Genomic DNA, 15,125 nt, shown 5'->3' with positions numbered 1-15,125 from the left:
AGTGAACATCAGTTGAACTGTGTACATGTTGACATGTTTTGTATGTGGACGTTTTTTTTTTATTATTTGGAGCCAACAGATATGTTTGTGGTATCTGGGTGTGTGTGTGGACAGGCCCCGCCTCCTTATGGATTTACATCACTGATAAACCTGACTGTAATGATTGTAAACATCCAGCAACTTGTTGCTTTATGCTGCTTCATGGTTCTACATGGTTCTACAGCACAGGAGGAATCTGATTATAGCAACCTTCCTTGGAGAGGTTGGACACATCTTGGGTGGGAGTAAACATCCACAGAGACATCAGAGCATTCAGTCAGTGATCAGCTAAACGTTGTAGGATGAATCACAGTTCACCTGTGGCAAACATTTTTCTGGCTGATTTGCACAGTTTGGAACCAGATTTGCAAAGCTTTCTTTCTGCCTCAGGATTTGGCTCCAACCCAACCTTCCACCAGCAGCTTTTACCACCAAACTGCCACATTTCTAAATCTTTCAGCCAATTTATCTGTTGAATAAGCTTGGATAATGTATATTTTTTCCCGATCAACCTTCTGGTACTTAACACAATTGGGAAAACTGGTTTTATTAGATCAGAGTGTGGGACAAAGTCAACAAAATGAAAGTCTTCCAGTCATGCTGACTTCTCCTGATTTTTTTTGTCTGTGTGAACCCTGCCTCGAATTGAACTTGCCATATTATCTCTGATGGAGCTCTAAAACAACACATCAGGGAGCGAAAGCATGGAGGAGATAAAGTATGATTGCCACTCCTTGGACATTAAGGCACATAATCTAAAAGCCAATTTTGTCTTTCCAGGGAGGATGCCATTAGACGTGAACAAGCATACTGCCAAGGTTGTGGGATGATCGCATTCACTGGCTTCCCTGCATGTTTGGTACTTTCACAGGAATCTCAAGTACTAAAGCTCATAGAAATGCAGCAAGGAAGGAAGAAAGCTCAGCAAGTCCACCTTTTTTTTAAAAAGTTGATCATTAAGCCTCATCATATCTGGCAGACAGTTCAATATTTGAATTTTCAAACCGAGGACCAAGTAACTGCTCTTGGAGTTGATGTTTAGACTTCTTTTAAATTGTGGAGGAATCCGTGTCTTTGGTCGGGTACTTAGGAAAAACGAAAACATTTCTAGAATTATTAAAGTCCATGGCTGAGTTTTCTGTGCTGAAGAGATAAAACATATGATCAAAACTCTTGATGTCTGCATCCAATTGGGATTGTTTTGGCTTCGCGGAGATTAAAAAAAAAAGAAAAAATCTTTTTTTCCATCTACTGCTATTCAAAATCCGTAACATAAATCTGTTTTGAATATATTTGGTCAAATGTGGCTGTCATTCTGCCAAAGCTATATTCACATGCACCTGTGGAGGCTGACTTATACAGGTGCTGCAGGTGTTTGGGTTGTCCAGGTCCGTGGAGGATCACAGAGATGGGAGTGCACGAGTGTTTTGCAGTTTCCCTGGGGCTAGTATGACAATTATTAAAAATGTATCATATGATTGTTGTCTGTGTAACAAGTATGTCTTGAAGTATTTGCAAGACTACTGTAAGTTGAAGGCATTTATGCTGTATGTCTACACTTTAGTTCAGGGGTTCTCAAAGTGTGGCCCAGGGGCCAATGGTGGCCCGCGGGAAAAAGTTTTGTGGCCCTCACTAAATCCTAATTGATGGTTATCAAACCTGCTGTAGATTGCTTGGAAAAATATTGTTTTGTGGTTTCTGGCTACATCTGCAGGAAAAAAGGTAATTACACTTGGGTGTCAACAGTGCAGTGTATTAATTTCACCGCAAGAGGGCAGACAACATTTTCTATGTCACTGCCTCTGCAAAAGGAAGGACCGTGACGCAGTAGAAATGGAATCAGAGCAGGATTCGGAGAGAGAGCAGATTTCTTTGAGGAAAAACGTTGTGTTAGCGAGGAGAAAAGGCGCCTTCGAGCTAAGTAGACAAATGCTTACTTTCTTGTACCGCATGGGCTGGATAAAGTCCTGTGCCTTATTTGTAAGCAGGTAAATGCAATGCTCAAAGAATTCAATACAAATCGTCACTATGATACAAATAATAAAAACTATGTCAAATTTACCGGAGGGGGGCAACAATAAACTTCAACAAAACAACGAGGCTATGCTGCACAGCAGATAATGTTTACAAAAATGGCTAAATCCAGTGAATCTGTGACAGAAGTTAGCTATCTTGTGGCTTTGGAAATGGCCCTTCAATGACGGGGAAAAACAATGTCTACTGAAAGTAGCTGACATTGTATGAAAAAAAAAAAAGTCTGTCAAATGATACAATTACTAGATGTGTAGAAGATCTGGGCAGCAACCTCCGACAGCAACTGGGAAAACATCTGGAGGGCCTGGTTAACTGTTCAAATGACACTTGGTCATTAAAGTTATTAAAAACAACGTTTTCTGTTTATCCATTTTTTTCGCCAAAATTGGCTCCCAGTCTAAAGTCGCATTCTTAATTTGGCCCTCCGCTACAAAAACTTGAGAATCCCTTTTCTAGTTGCTAGTAAAGCATTAGTCAAAACTGCGCTTACAGCTAGACATGGCTGTCTGGGGGGCAAAAATGGAAAATCCTGTATGAGACACGCAAATAGACTTATCACATGAGCAGCACTCATGAGTCCAATGCACAGTCTAACAGTTTTAAAGGGGCTGAAAAACTGAAAAATCAAAACAACACGTCTACTTTACCTTTACTATTCCCCTTTGTCTTGTATAGGTGTTCGCTACGACCCGTGGCTTGCTGGATGCCTGTAGTAAAAAAATGTGCAGGAACCTTTTCGCTCTAGAGGGTCACTGAGTGGTCTATGACCTTGATATTTTTTGAGAGGCACATACATGCCCTGGTCAGGTTTACTCATTTTTGCCATAAAACAGTACCTATCGAGCCATAAAGCATTCAAGATTGTGTTAAAAGGAGATTGCTGATCGCGTATGGTGTTCACACTGACATTACTTGTTACTATTAGCACAAGTACTCACAGTTGGAAGAGGCTTGTTGTGAAATGTCGAAGCGCTGCAAAACTCACAAATCTTGCTCCAGGATTTTCTTTCCCAGCTCTAATCTGCTAAATGAAAGACTTGTTGTCATATAACTCCAGCCTAGCACAAACTCCAATTGTTAATTTCTCCTTCATGGTCACATTTCAACCAGTTGGCACTTCCGTGAAATAAAGAAGATCCTACCCCATATGTCACTACCAAATCCAAGTCCTTAATTTTTCAAAGTTCAAATGGTGTAGTTTTTTAATGTGCATTTAATGGACATTAGTTTTGTATGTAGAGCCTGAAAACTGACTTAAAAACTTGCATAGTGACTTGAAAAATACGAGAATTTTACACTCAAATCTCTGAAATGCACACATTCCCGCTTTTACATAGACTTTTCATTGGTAGTGGTTGCCTGAACGGAGGTTGCCGAAGGCGGTGTGAACATTGCCTAAGGAATAAGATTTTTTTACACGTATCTGAATCAGATTAATTTTTATGGAGGTCGATTGTACTGTAGAGCCCCATTTTAAACAAATTAATTTGAGTTCCATCAAGCTGCTCCTGGACTCTTGCCCTTTTCACATTCAAGCTTGACTCACCCTTCATAACTTTTAAAGTGCAGTTCAATTTACTCCCCTCTTTAACACTCTTGATCCTAACACACCCCTCTTCTCTAGACCTCTAAAGCAAAATGGCTTCATTAAACCTGTCAGTTGTGTTGAATGGCCCCTACCATTGTCGTTCCCCATAATCACCCCAACCATGCCTCCTGTGGCCCGTCTGCAGTGCAACCCACTGTTTGGCCTCCCAGTAACAAGATGGTTTTTCCAGGTTTACAGCTGTACACAGTGCAGTAATGACCAGGAGACTGCATTTTGATTCAGAATAATGGTCTTTCTGAGTGAAGCTCATAGAAATAATCCAATTTTTATGTGGCTGGAGCCATTAAGTGAGATTATGTTTTCCTTTTGCAATATTGATGCTACGTTTTATTTTAAAGTTGATTTGTTTCAGAGAAATTTATATTTCAATTCTCTTCATATGAATGCAATAGTATCATTGTTTAGTACAGGTGTGTCAAACTCCAGGCTTCCATAGCAGCCTCCTGCTGGTTTTCCAGAAATCCCGCCTCACCTGCTGCCGATCACCTGGATCAGGTGTGCTTAGCCAATAAAGAGCTTCTAAGGGAGGTTGGTTGGAAAACATGTTGGACACCGGCCATCGAGCCCTGGATTCTGACATCCTTGGCCTAGAGCGAATCAGGACGCAGAACACAATGCACCATTAAAAACAGTGAGACCACGACACGTGAACCAGGATGGGGCAATAGAACACTGTATTACACACATAATGTGTATACTTGGTATTTTTCTTGTTTCATTTTTTTTTATCTCTTAACACCTTAAACCTTTATCATAAAAAAAAATGAAAAAAGGTAGGTCTGGTGGGTTCCTTTAGACTTCAACTACACATGTGTGGTGTTTGAGGAATCCTGGCCTGGACTTTATGCTGCTTAAAGACATCAAAGGTGATGTCGGCAGAAATCATGTCATCTCTATCAAGTCATATGTGCAACGAAGTCAACCTTGACAAAGTCAACATCCTTCAACTGCTGCACTGATCCAACCTGCAGCAGCTGACTCACACACTGGGGACCATCTTCCTCTTCTCACTTTAAGGCAGAGCAGCATGTGCAGCATAGACTGACATCTATTAAACATGAGACATTCAATGTCCTCGTTTTATTGCACATAAAAGAAGGAGGAGAAAGAAAAATCACTGTATCTGAATTTTAAAACTTGAATTGTGCTCTTACAAAGAAAAACCTGCCTTTCCATATGTAACACCCCAGTTAGAATGCAAGCTGCGCCGTGTGGTCAAGGTTTAAAGTTATTCTGACCCTGTTTATTTATTCCCTTTAACCATCTGGCGTCTCTAAGCTGCAAGGTCACCTTTCATGCCTCTTACGGTCCACACAAACTGCAATAACCACGAGCTTTGACGTGTACAGTTAGAAAGTCCGAATAAGCAACAGCAGTAAATTAAAAACGCCAACTGCCTTTGGAGAAACGTTACTGAATATTGCAGGTCCTCAAAGGCACCGGCTCAGATCCTCAGTAGAAACTAAATGAGATCTAAATAGTTTAAAATATTCTATAAATAATTCAATAGTCACATTTATACGGTTGTAAAGTTGGTCTGGAACAGGAAAGTCCGCTTGATGGCAGTCTGAATACAGACCGAACACAAGGTTTAGTACTCGATCTGGACCAAATGAAGCGGACTCAGTGAGGACTAAATGATTTTTTTCAGTCTGAATACACCCTCAGTCACAATGAAATTCATGGCCAAAGATGGTGATTAGCCGTGTAACCAGCTTCCTGTGGGTTGTGGGGTCATCGTTTTATCGTGACTCACTACAGCTCACTATTCTATTTGTACTATATTACACAACATGGAACGGGCAGTTTGAACTTGGCAGATAAATTGCTTTGTTCTTGTAATCTTTGAGTTGAAGCACAAATCAAAGTCAACGACTGACAAGAAATGTTTAAACATGCGCGGAAAATGGCTTAAAGTTGTTTGATGTTTGTTTGATGTAATATGTGTGGAATTACATAAAATTGCACTTCAATGAACTGGGTAAACAAAAAACAACTGATTTAAAATTTGTACATCCTCCCACAGCCTTTAGTTGAAAATTATTGTTGAAAAATATTGCAACTTTGAAGAAAACTTGCCGCAACTTTGGGCATACTGTAAGGCAACAATTACAGAAATGTCCAAGATCCAAGAGGTACTGATTAATTTGTTTTTTCATTAAATTACAACTCAATAAATCATTTATGTGACTATAAAGTATAAAGATGTAAGCATAGGAACAAAGTAACTCGACATCATCTGTTCTATACCAGATACGATTAAAGTCAAAACGTTTCTCCCAGAGCGTTGGTTTTTTTTGTGTTGTATTCGACTCACAAACACATCCTTGTGTCTTGTACGGCTTCTGCAGTGTTCAGGGATCTGGGACTGTCCAGTCACACCAAGTAATGAGATCATTCTCTGTGTAGTGATGCTGAAAATGAATCATCTCCTCTCTATTCCCTAATGGCACGCTGGGCACATTTCTCCTGAACTTTGTAGTCTGAGGCCATCCATCCTCCACCGCCACCACAGGTGCAGCAGCTTCACTCATCACCGCCAGCTCCGCACAGATACCAGCACCTGACAGGAAGCTTGAACTTAATCCAATCATACCTTTCACAATCCGGCAGGAGCATTCCTGCTTCTTCCTTGCTTATTCGATTGAGGCTAGAACTCAACCAGAAATGTCCACAGCTGAAGGTCCAGTTCTTGTTTGTTCAGGTTACGGCTGATAAAGGTAAGCCAGTACTCGGGAGATGCGGTAAAACCCTTACATCTTCAGGACATACTCACTATTGGGAGAAAAAGGCACTAAAGAAGCAATTTTTACAGGTAATGAAATACAGACACAGCTCCAACCACCAACTGCTAGCCCCTAGTACCCGACACCAAGTCTCAAAAGGCAGGTGAAAACAAGAAGAAACGAGAGAACACGACCAAAACAACATTTATAGACTATGTGACTTTTATGTTAATATTCTACGAGGGGCAAGTAATCATGACTGTTTTTACATAACATTTTTATCTCATACATTTTAAACAGGCTGTTTGATTTTATATGTTGTTTGGGTTGTTTTTTTTTAGGTTATTCATTTTTTTTCTGTTTTCTGTCTTTTTTTTTTTTTAAGGCCAACTTCATGAAGGTTATAGAAACCATATTAATTCCAACCCATGTTGAGCTAATAAATGTACAGCAATTTGCATCACTAAATAAGATATGTATTGTAATTTTTTAGCAAAACAGAAAATAAGCATTTTATGTTGGAGATTTACATTAAGAAAATCTGAATATTTTGTTGAAAAAGTTTTTATATTTTGATTGGTTTCCTATGGTATTAGTGTGTTTCGCACAACCTTTTCTAACTCCAGTACAACCATGATGGTGATTAGTACAACAGCAAAAAATACTCTAAAAAAAATACAAGCTAGAATGTTGTGTAGTCACTTAGTCACCAGGGGAAATGGTTTCACCTAATATTAGGTGCCAAGCCTAGCCACAAACTCAAGTCTTCTGAATAATGAGAGCCACAGCAGTTTTGTGGGAATTCACTTGGTGGCTTACCCAACCAATTATGTCTGTGTGAATGTCAATGTTAAACAATACAACTTTACCACAAAAATACTTAGGCAAAGTAGGACTGGAAACTTTCGCTGGAATGCTTCTAATCGGAGCAATGGCTTTTTTTTGGTCCGTACTGCTGTGCGTCTGCTTTAAAGTTTAATAGAACTGTAGTCTTTCAACCTCAGACTGAATTTTTCGACCACGTTATGGGTTTAAATAACCACTCCAATCATCTTATGAGCTACTGTGAAAACATTCCCAGTGGTCTTTTAATTATGTTTATGCCATTTTAAGCCAAAATCATGAAACCTGAATCGTTTTCTAGGACATAGTTTCTGCAGAGCAACAGTTGTTCCTTAGAAATTTGCCTCTTAGTTGTTGGCAGGATGGTTGTTGGTTGTTGGTTCTCATCATCTGTAACTGTTCACATGCTCTCTTACTAGTTTACAGCCTTTAACACCCCAAACCTAAAACTAGCAGTTCAACAACAACGACAACATTTTTGGGCTAGATTTCAGATTGGATGCGGAAAATGAAGACGTGCATGGATCTAGATGTCTACAAATGGATGCATCAGAATGGAGCGGAGGAAGGAGCTTGCAGCTTGCCGTTGTAGCTTCAACTCCACAACTGCTTTTTCCAATCAAATTTTTTTCTTCTGCTCCCGATTCACTGCAATTTAAAGAAAGAACTAATCAGAAACCCCGTTTAAATCGTAATTTTTCTTTATATATATTAAAAACGCAATTTTCAAAAATCTCAAATGACTCAATTTGGTTTTGAAAAGACAGAACCAAACGAAATATTTTTATTTTTATGTATCTACGTTCCAAAAATATCTGATTTCTATGAAAAGGTTTTGATAAAGTAACAGCAGAGTGACTATTTTTACTCATCCTTTTGCTTGTTTGTTTCCTATTCCAGCGATCCTTTTAAGCCCCCCACACTGCGGGTTGTATTTATGCTGCCCTGACATTAGGACAAAGCTCACTTATGAATTCCTGAGGATTTTTCCTCTGTGTAGACAAAAAACAATAAGGAAAAAAAGGAAGCGGCAATGTGGCCGAGGAGATAAGGCCTAATCTATCACACCTCAGTGTGTACATATAATGGAAAAGAGAGGTTAAAGGTTTAGAATAATCACAAATGTCAGGAGCTACCCCCACCCCCCAACGCTCTGAAAAGGATACAAGTAGCCTTGGAATTATGATGTCTCGAGGAGCTTTACTGAGAGTAAAGGCTGAAGCTGGAACCACAGCCTGGGTTAGACAAGGCGGGTGGGGAATTAGTCAGGTCACAGAGGCAGATGACTGACAGTGCCACTGGAGAGCAAAATCAACAAAGGCGGGCTTGCGGTGACGAGCGCCGAGCAGAGGGCATACTGGCCTCTAACCAAGGAGCCTGCTCCAGTGAGCCGCCGTGCAGCAGAAACCAAGGAATACTACTTCGGATGAGCGACTCCCTCTGTTAACACAAGCAAGCCCACTTTCGCCATTGGACATGCAGATTCTCATGTAGAAAAGCGGGAAACGCTGTCAAGGTACCCGTTCGGTGTGGAAAGCAAGCGGCTCATCAGCCCAGCGGATCATTGCAGACCCATTTACTGTGCGGTGCATTAATCAAGCAGCAGGGCGCTGAGTTTCCCCGTTTATGCTGCTCTGTGTACGCAACAAGAAAGGGGCGCAGAAAATTTGGCTTAATAGCAAGGAAGCTCTCATTACCGGCATTCATTCATTCCTGCACAGCTCCGTTATACATTCAAAGAGGGCTGATAAGAAAGCGCTCATGCAACACGGGTACCTGCACGCACTAGAATGTGACGCTGTTCTAGGCCTGATAAGAGCTTGCAAACTTTAAAGGTATATTTGCGGCCACTTGAGGGAACAGCTTGTGGTTTATGACTGGGAGGTTTTGAGAATCCCCATCAAACCCTTAAAAGGCTCACTCTAAATTCCATTCATCTCACCAGAACTAAACTAAGGGGACTTCATGGAAAGTGAGATATTAGCAGAACGCCGCGTCAGCACAAGAGAGCAGAACATGAAAGGAAATTAAAGATACTTGTGGTGCTGAATTGTACCTCAACCACCTTATGTGTTAGACTCCGCCCATCTGCATTGTAAGCCACTGCTCTTTTAAATCACAAGTTTGGTTTCAATCAAGTTTCAATTGTTCATTTCACAGGTTGATGTCATGATTTCCGCCTTGCTTTCACTTTGGTTATGGTTTTCTTATGCTTTGTTCTTGCTGGTTAGCTGTGACGTCTCCTTTATGGCCTCCCCTCTGGTTTTTCCCTGTTGGTCACCAGCTGGTGACCAACACAGGTTGGTCACAATCTCTATTTAGAGTCTACTGTACCAGTGCCTCTAATGCAGGGGTGTCAACTCATTACATATTAAGTCCTAATATATAGTTGCCCAATTCAATATCATGTCCGATTCCCCGATTATGAATCAATACACACCAATTTATGATTTTAAGATATTAAAAACTTTAATGCTCTTGTGGGCCACATAAGATGACATGATGGGCCACATTTGGCCCGCAGGCTTTGAGTTTGACACATGTGATCTAATGCACTCTACTCAGAACTAGACTTTATTTGTTCCATAAACTTTTTAGAACAATTATGCCATGTTCGAGTCCTTCTTGCATCTAGGTTTCAATCTGTTTCCCTGACAGTAACAGTTGGAACCCGGTCCCCACCCCCCTGTGCCAGTCCCCAGCCCGGATAAAACACAGGTTTGTGTCAGGAAGGACATTCGGCATAAAACTATCTGCTAAACCACCTGTGCGAATCAGAAAAAGCTAATTTAATGTGGCAACCCCTGAAGGGATATGCCGAAGGTAAACAACAACGACAAGTTGAAAACTTTTTTCTTTTAAAGACCAACTCTGTGAAGATTATAGAAGCCATGTTATTTCCAATCCATTGTCAGCTAATAAATGTGCAACACTTTGTATCAATAAAAAACATTGATGCCCGCACAAACTACATTATGATTGTATAATTTCCTATAACTCTTACCCTGTACCGTGATAAGTGCATGCACTCAACGGGCACACAGTTATCACACCTTCAATCACCTTCACATCAATTCCACCAAAACAAAGGCTTCAACAAAAAGGCTTCTCTGTCTCCTCGAGTGGTCATTCAGGGACTGGACATCAAGAGGGTGGATGTTTACAAGTACACGTACCTGGGTGTTCACACCAACAATAAACTGGACTGGTCAGCCAACACAAGGCTCTTGCATAAGAAGGGTCAGAGTGGCCTCCACCTCCTGAGGAGACTGAGGTCCTTTTATGTGTGTAGGCCACTACTCAATACCTTCTATGAAACTGTCATTGCATCAGCAACTTTCTATGCTGTGGTCTGCTGGTGTGGAGGAATTAATGATAGGGACAAAAACAAACTGGACAAGCTAGTGAAGAGAGCTAGCTCTGTCCTGGGCTGTCCCCTGGATTCAGTGGACTCTGTAGATGAGAGGAGGATGCTGACCAAGCTAGCCAGCACTCGGAACAACCCCTCCCACCCTCTGTATGCTGCAGCGAGGACCATGAGGAACGATACCAGAGATCCTTCGTCCAAACAGCAGTCAGGCTATACAAAAACATGGTCTAGGACTGCTGAAACCGCTCCTGTTTTTTTACTACTTACCTTGTTATTTTTGTGTGTACTTTCACTTCCACTTTCTATTATTACAATTTTATTCTTACTTAATGCTACTTTGTTTTTTCTAACTGCTATATTTCTTGTTTTGGCTGTTGTGACAACTGAATTTCCCTCCAGGGATCAAAAAAGTCCTATCTTATCTTATCTTATTACATCAACAGCAGTAACTGGCCCCTTGCAAAATCCAGAGGATTGAGGGAGGGTCTAAAACAAGAATTCATATGAGACGCCTACGTTTCACCTATATGTTTGCTAGGACCTGTCGCCCACAGCATGCCTATAGAATAAGATGTGTATGAACATTTTCGCACCAATAGCTATTTTATGTGGGCCCCTTGGTTGCCTCATACAGGTTTGCCCGTATACAGCCTGCATCAAGCTGTAAGTGTAGTAGTGACTAAGGATTAACTTGCTATGCTGTACAATTCAAAGCATTTCAGCAACATGTGCTACAAAAAATGTCTTTCATATTCAATACTATGAAAAAATAAATAAATAAAAATATACATACCGGTATATATATACATGTATAGTGAGAGAGAGAGAAAGAGAAAGATCCATGCAAATTCTTAGATTGTCATCAATAAATTGACTTCCTGAGGATTTAATTGAAAGAAGCACCGGAGGGAACACATTGCTCAACCTGTCAAGCTGCTTTGAATACAAAAAGAGCTGACAGGATGTTGCTCAGCCGGCAGTTTCAGGAAATGCACGAGTAAATGCTTCAATCATCCAAACATTAGACACAGCTCTGTGCTTGTACATTTGTTTTCTCGGTGGCCCTGTGTCATGCAGCTCTTTGTTTGTTGGCGTCTACATTTGCAGAACAGTTCTGCACCTCTCTGTCCAATGCCGACTCCTGGCTGAAGCCAGTGACTCTCGTTCAGCTGGAGTCAATGATATATCATGCATGTTATTGGCTGCATGTACTGAGAGACTCCCATCACAGACAGAAGGCTCCCGATCCAGATGGTAAAATGCAGCAGTAAGGCTCAAAGCCTTAAAAGAACGGGGTGAAAATTATAGAAGTGTATGAATAAACTATGCAGTTAAAATTAAAATGAATTCAGTGAAGTGAGCGATGAATTATCGAGGAAAAGTCTGGATTTGATTGCGTTTCATCACAAAGCAGTGTTGTCTTATGATTATCAATCCCAATTTACATTTCAAAGCTGACGCTTTCCGTTTCAGCAATTAGATCTGAATGGAGACAGTGATCAAACAGCATTCAAATTAAAATTAATTTATACATTAGGATTTGCAAATGTACACATAAAATATGTATAATATTATATTTGACCACTTTAGGGGAGAGAAAAAGAACAAGTTAAGGGTAAAACCACAGAAACTTTTCAGGTTTTTTATGTTTTATTTCAAATCTACATTGTACCTGTCTACACTGCTTTTCGCCTGTTTAATGGTTTATAAAAAGCTTCTATTTCTGGATTTGGTCTGGTTTGATGAACCTGACAAGTCCTGTCATGCGGTTGGTGGGATTTGTAAACAAAACCTGTGCGTCTTTAGATTCACATGCCACTTAGGATCAACCAGTGGCGGCTTAGTCTAAAGCCGACAGTAGTTGGCACTTGCACTTGAGCGGCATGGTTTCCCTGCAGTCCCAATGAAAGTACCTCTTGGAAGAGCATGCTCAGCAACGTTCGACCGTTGCTGGGCTTAACCGCAATATGAAACGCTCAGAAATGTGTGATATTCAGCTTGACAAAAAAATCAGGCTGACACTGTGTGACTGTTAAACACCCAGTAGTTGATTATGTTTTGTTTCCAAAAAAAATCTAATGTAAAGTGTCATAAGGGATTTACTTGTTATTCAATTTCTAGTCATACCTGATTGCGGTGTGAAGGTATCTTGTTTGCTTGAGTGATCACGAGTAAGGTCAATAGTTTTACCCTAATTAAAAAAAAAAACAGAACTACAGGAAGTCGCAAAGATTTTAGAAGAACTGTTTTTAAACTTTTGGCCTGCGCTCATCACCAAGTTTCAAAGTTACACCAGCTTTTGAGGGTTGGTATTGACTTGCTTGTTTTATTTTATGTTTTTTATTGTAGGTATGTTGGTTTTCATGATTTTGATATAAAAGTGAAAAACTGCCATCAGTGTGTAAATGGGACCGGTTAGCGCTTTGGGTCTTCACTTTTTAACATTGCTTACGAGATTGCAACACTTTCCTTTAGTAATCTGTTGCACATCGGTGCAAAGCTACTTTTCACCGTGTCAGAATCAGCTGATTTACGTAAATCGCGTAAATGGTCGAAGAGTTCTGGTATGTTTGAACTTGTGTTATTTAGGTGTCGCCAATGAGCAGGTGTAAAAGATTTAAAAAAATTAAAAGAAACTGATGAGCAATTTCAGTGAAAAAGCCCTGCCATAATCCAAAGTGACTGAAAGAAAACCATTGTGAAAGGACAACGAGCTGTGAGGCGACGTAGCAGGACAGAGGGGTGACCTTCACTCTCTGATGGAGGCTTGTTGAAAGTGCTGCAGCTAGAAATGTTGTTTTTCTGACATGCAGCTGCAAAAAGTCCTAAAGACACATAGCAGTGTTTTACATTGAGTTTCAAAGGAAAAGAAATCCCTTCAGGAGCAGCATCAGCTGCGTGTCGAGGTGCTGCGGAACAGAGCTGTCGATCGCGGCAGCTGCACGGAAACCTGCACGGCAAAACGCTGCGTTAACCAGTTCACACCTCGATTTGATTTCTTTTGATTTGTAATTTGTTTTTCCCAGCAGATTTGTCACCGTTGTCTGATCTACCTTTGTTTAACGCTCCCCGGAAGAAGAAGCTCAGCTTATAAATAAATCACTTCCACTGCTTTGAAGGATGAAGAATGGAAAGGGGCTTGACTCTGAGCTGAGATCCACTCTTCCTCTTCCATCACTTTTTTTTCCTGGCCAAAAACATTTTTCCCCCTAAAGTTTTTATACAGTTTCATGAATAATTCTTGAATCTGTTGTTTTCTTTGACCTCAACTCATGCAATCAATTATTCATACCAATTCAAATATCCGAACAGCTGAAGCTTAATCCTCTAAATCCAACAGCACATGTTTGCATTGGAAATCCGCAAATTAATATTTTCACTTAGTACTGACCCACCGAACACATCATCTGTCACAAGGTGATTTAATTACTGGTGTTATGATAAAACACGAGTCTGTCTCTGTTTATTGACTTCATTACCATGTGTTTAGACATTGATTTTTATAATATCTGAGTTTGCCGGAGCATTACTGAGAGTAAACACACAGAGCTGCTGTGTCTTTGCAGCTGCCCATATTCACCCGGGCCATGTAAAACTAAATTCTTTCTTAATGCAGTAACAGCAAAGAAATGTGCAAAGTGTCAGATGGTGCAAGCATGGCTGCTAAGATACACTTTGAATCAAGATGGCCCCCTTCAGGACACAACTATAATATCTCTTTTGCATGTCAGGTTTCAGTCAGCCTCCTATGGAGTGATATTTCTGCCACTACTTGCACACAAAACTTTCTATGTTAAAAATGAAAATATTAAATATTTGCTTTTAATTTTTTTTTTATTATGCTTTCACATTTTTTTGCATTCAAAAACTTTTTGCGTTTTCAAAACACATGTTTTCGCATGCGTTGTGTCAAATCTCGCTTTTTTCCTATCTTTCATTTTGCTGACTACTCTGAGCGCGACAGCGTGATATAACTGCCACCGCCAAAAATGTTTTCGCATGCGTTGTGTGTCATCTCACTTTTTTCCTATCTTTGATTTTGCTGAGTTAGGTTTCAGTTTGACAAAGCTGCCATCAAACACCCGACTGATTGGTCCAGATTCTAACCAATCTCTGTCTCATATTGACGGTGCTTGGAGGCAGACATGCATTGGCGGTTTTTGATATGGGCGAGGTGGGCGGTGGCCCAGGGCGGCAGTTTCCTAAATACCTAAGTCTAAGAGGAGACTTTCAGCTTTCATTTTGACGTGCTTACTGCAGCCGATACTTTGCGCTTAAATTTTGACGGATCTGACACTTAACATCGCACCCATCTCTTCATCCTCTCCCCTCTCCACACTTATGGTCCAAAAAAAAAAAAGGATGAAATAACTAAGAGTGAAACAACGTAAGACAGTCACATGAAAATGCACTCAGGCAGAAGACAAACCCGTGCTCAGCCCAATTTCGACCTTAGCAGGCAATGGGGATTATTTCCCACAATTCCCCGCTCCAACACAGCAGA

General features: G+C 40.5%; 1 protein-coding gene across 2 annotated transcripts in view; it reads right to left on the bottom strand.

Moving 5' to 3' along the window:
• Nucleotides 1–15,125, bottom strand: part of LOC101166787 (contactin-4-like) — a 163,463-nt gene that overhangs the window by 128,830 nt on the left and 19,508 nt on the right. The gene's annotated exons all lie outside the window — the stretch shown is intronic.

The sequence above is a fragment of the Oryzias latipes genome, chromosome 5 (genome assembly GCF_002234675.1).
Source record: "Oryzias latipes chromosome 5, ASM223467v1".
NCBI lineage: Eukaryota > Metazoa > Chordata > Actinopteri > Beloniformes > Adrianichthyidae > Oryzias > Oryzias latipes.
Note: the sequence above shows the minus strand (reverse complement) of the source record. Positions and strands in the feature narration are given on the sequence as shown.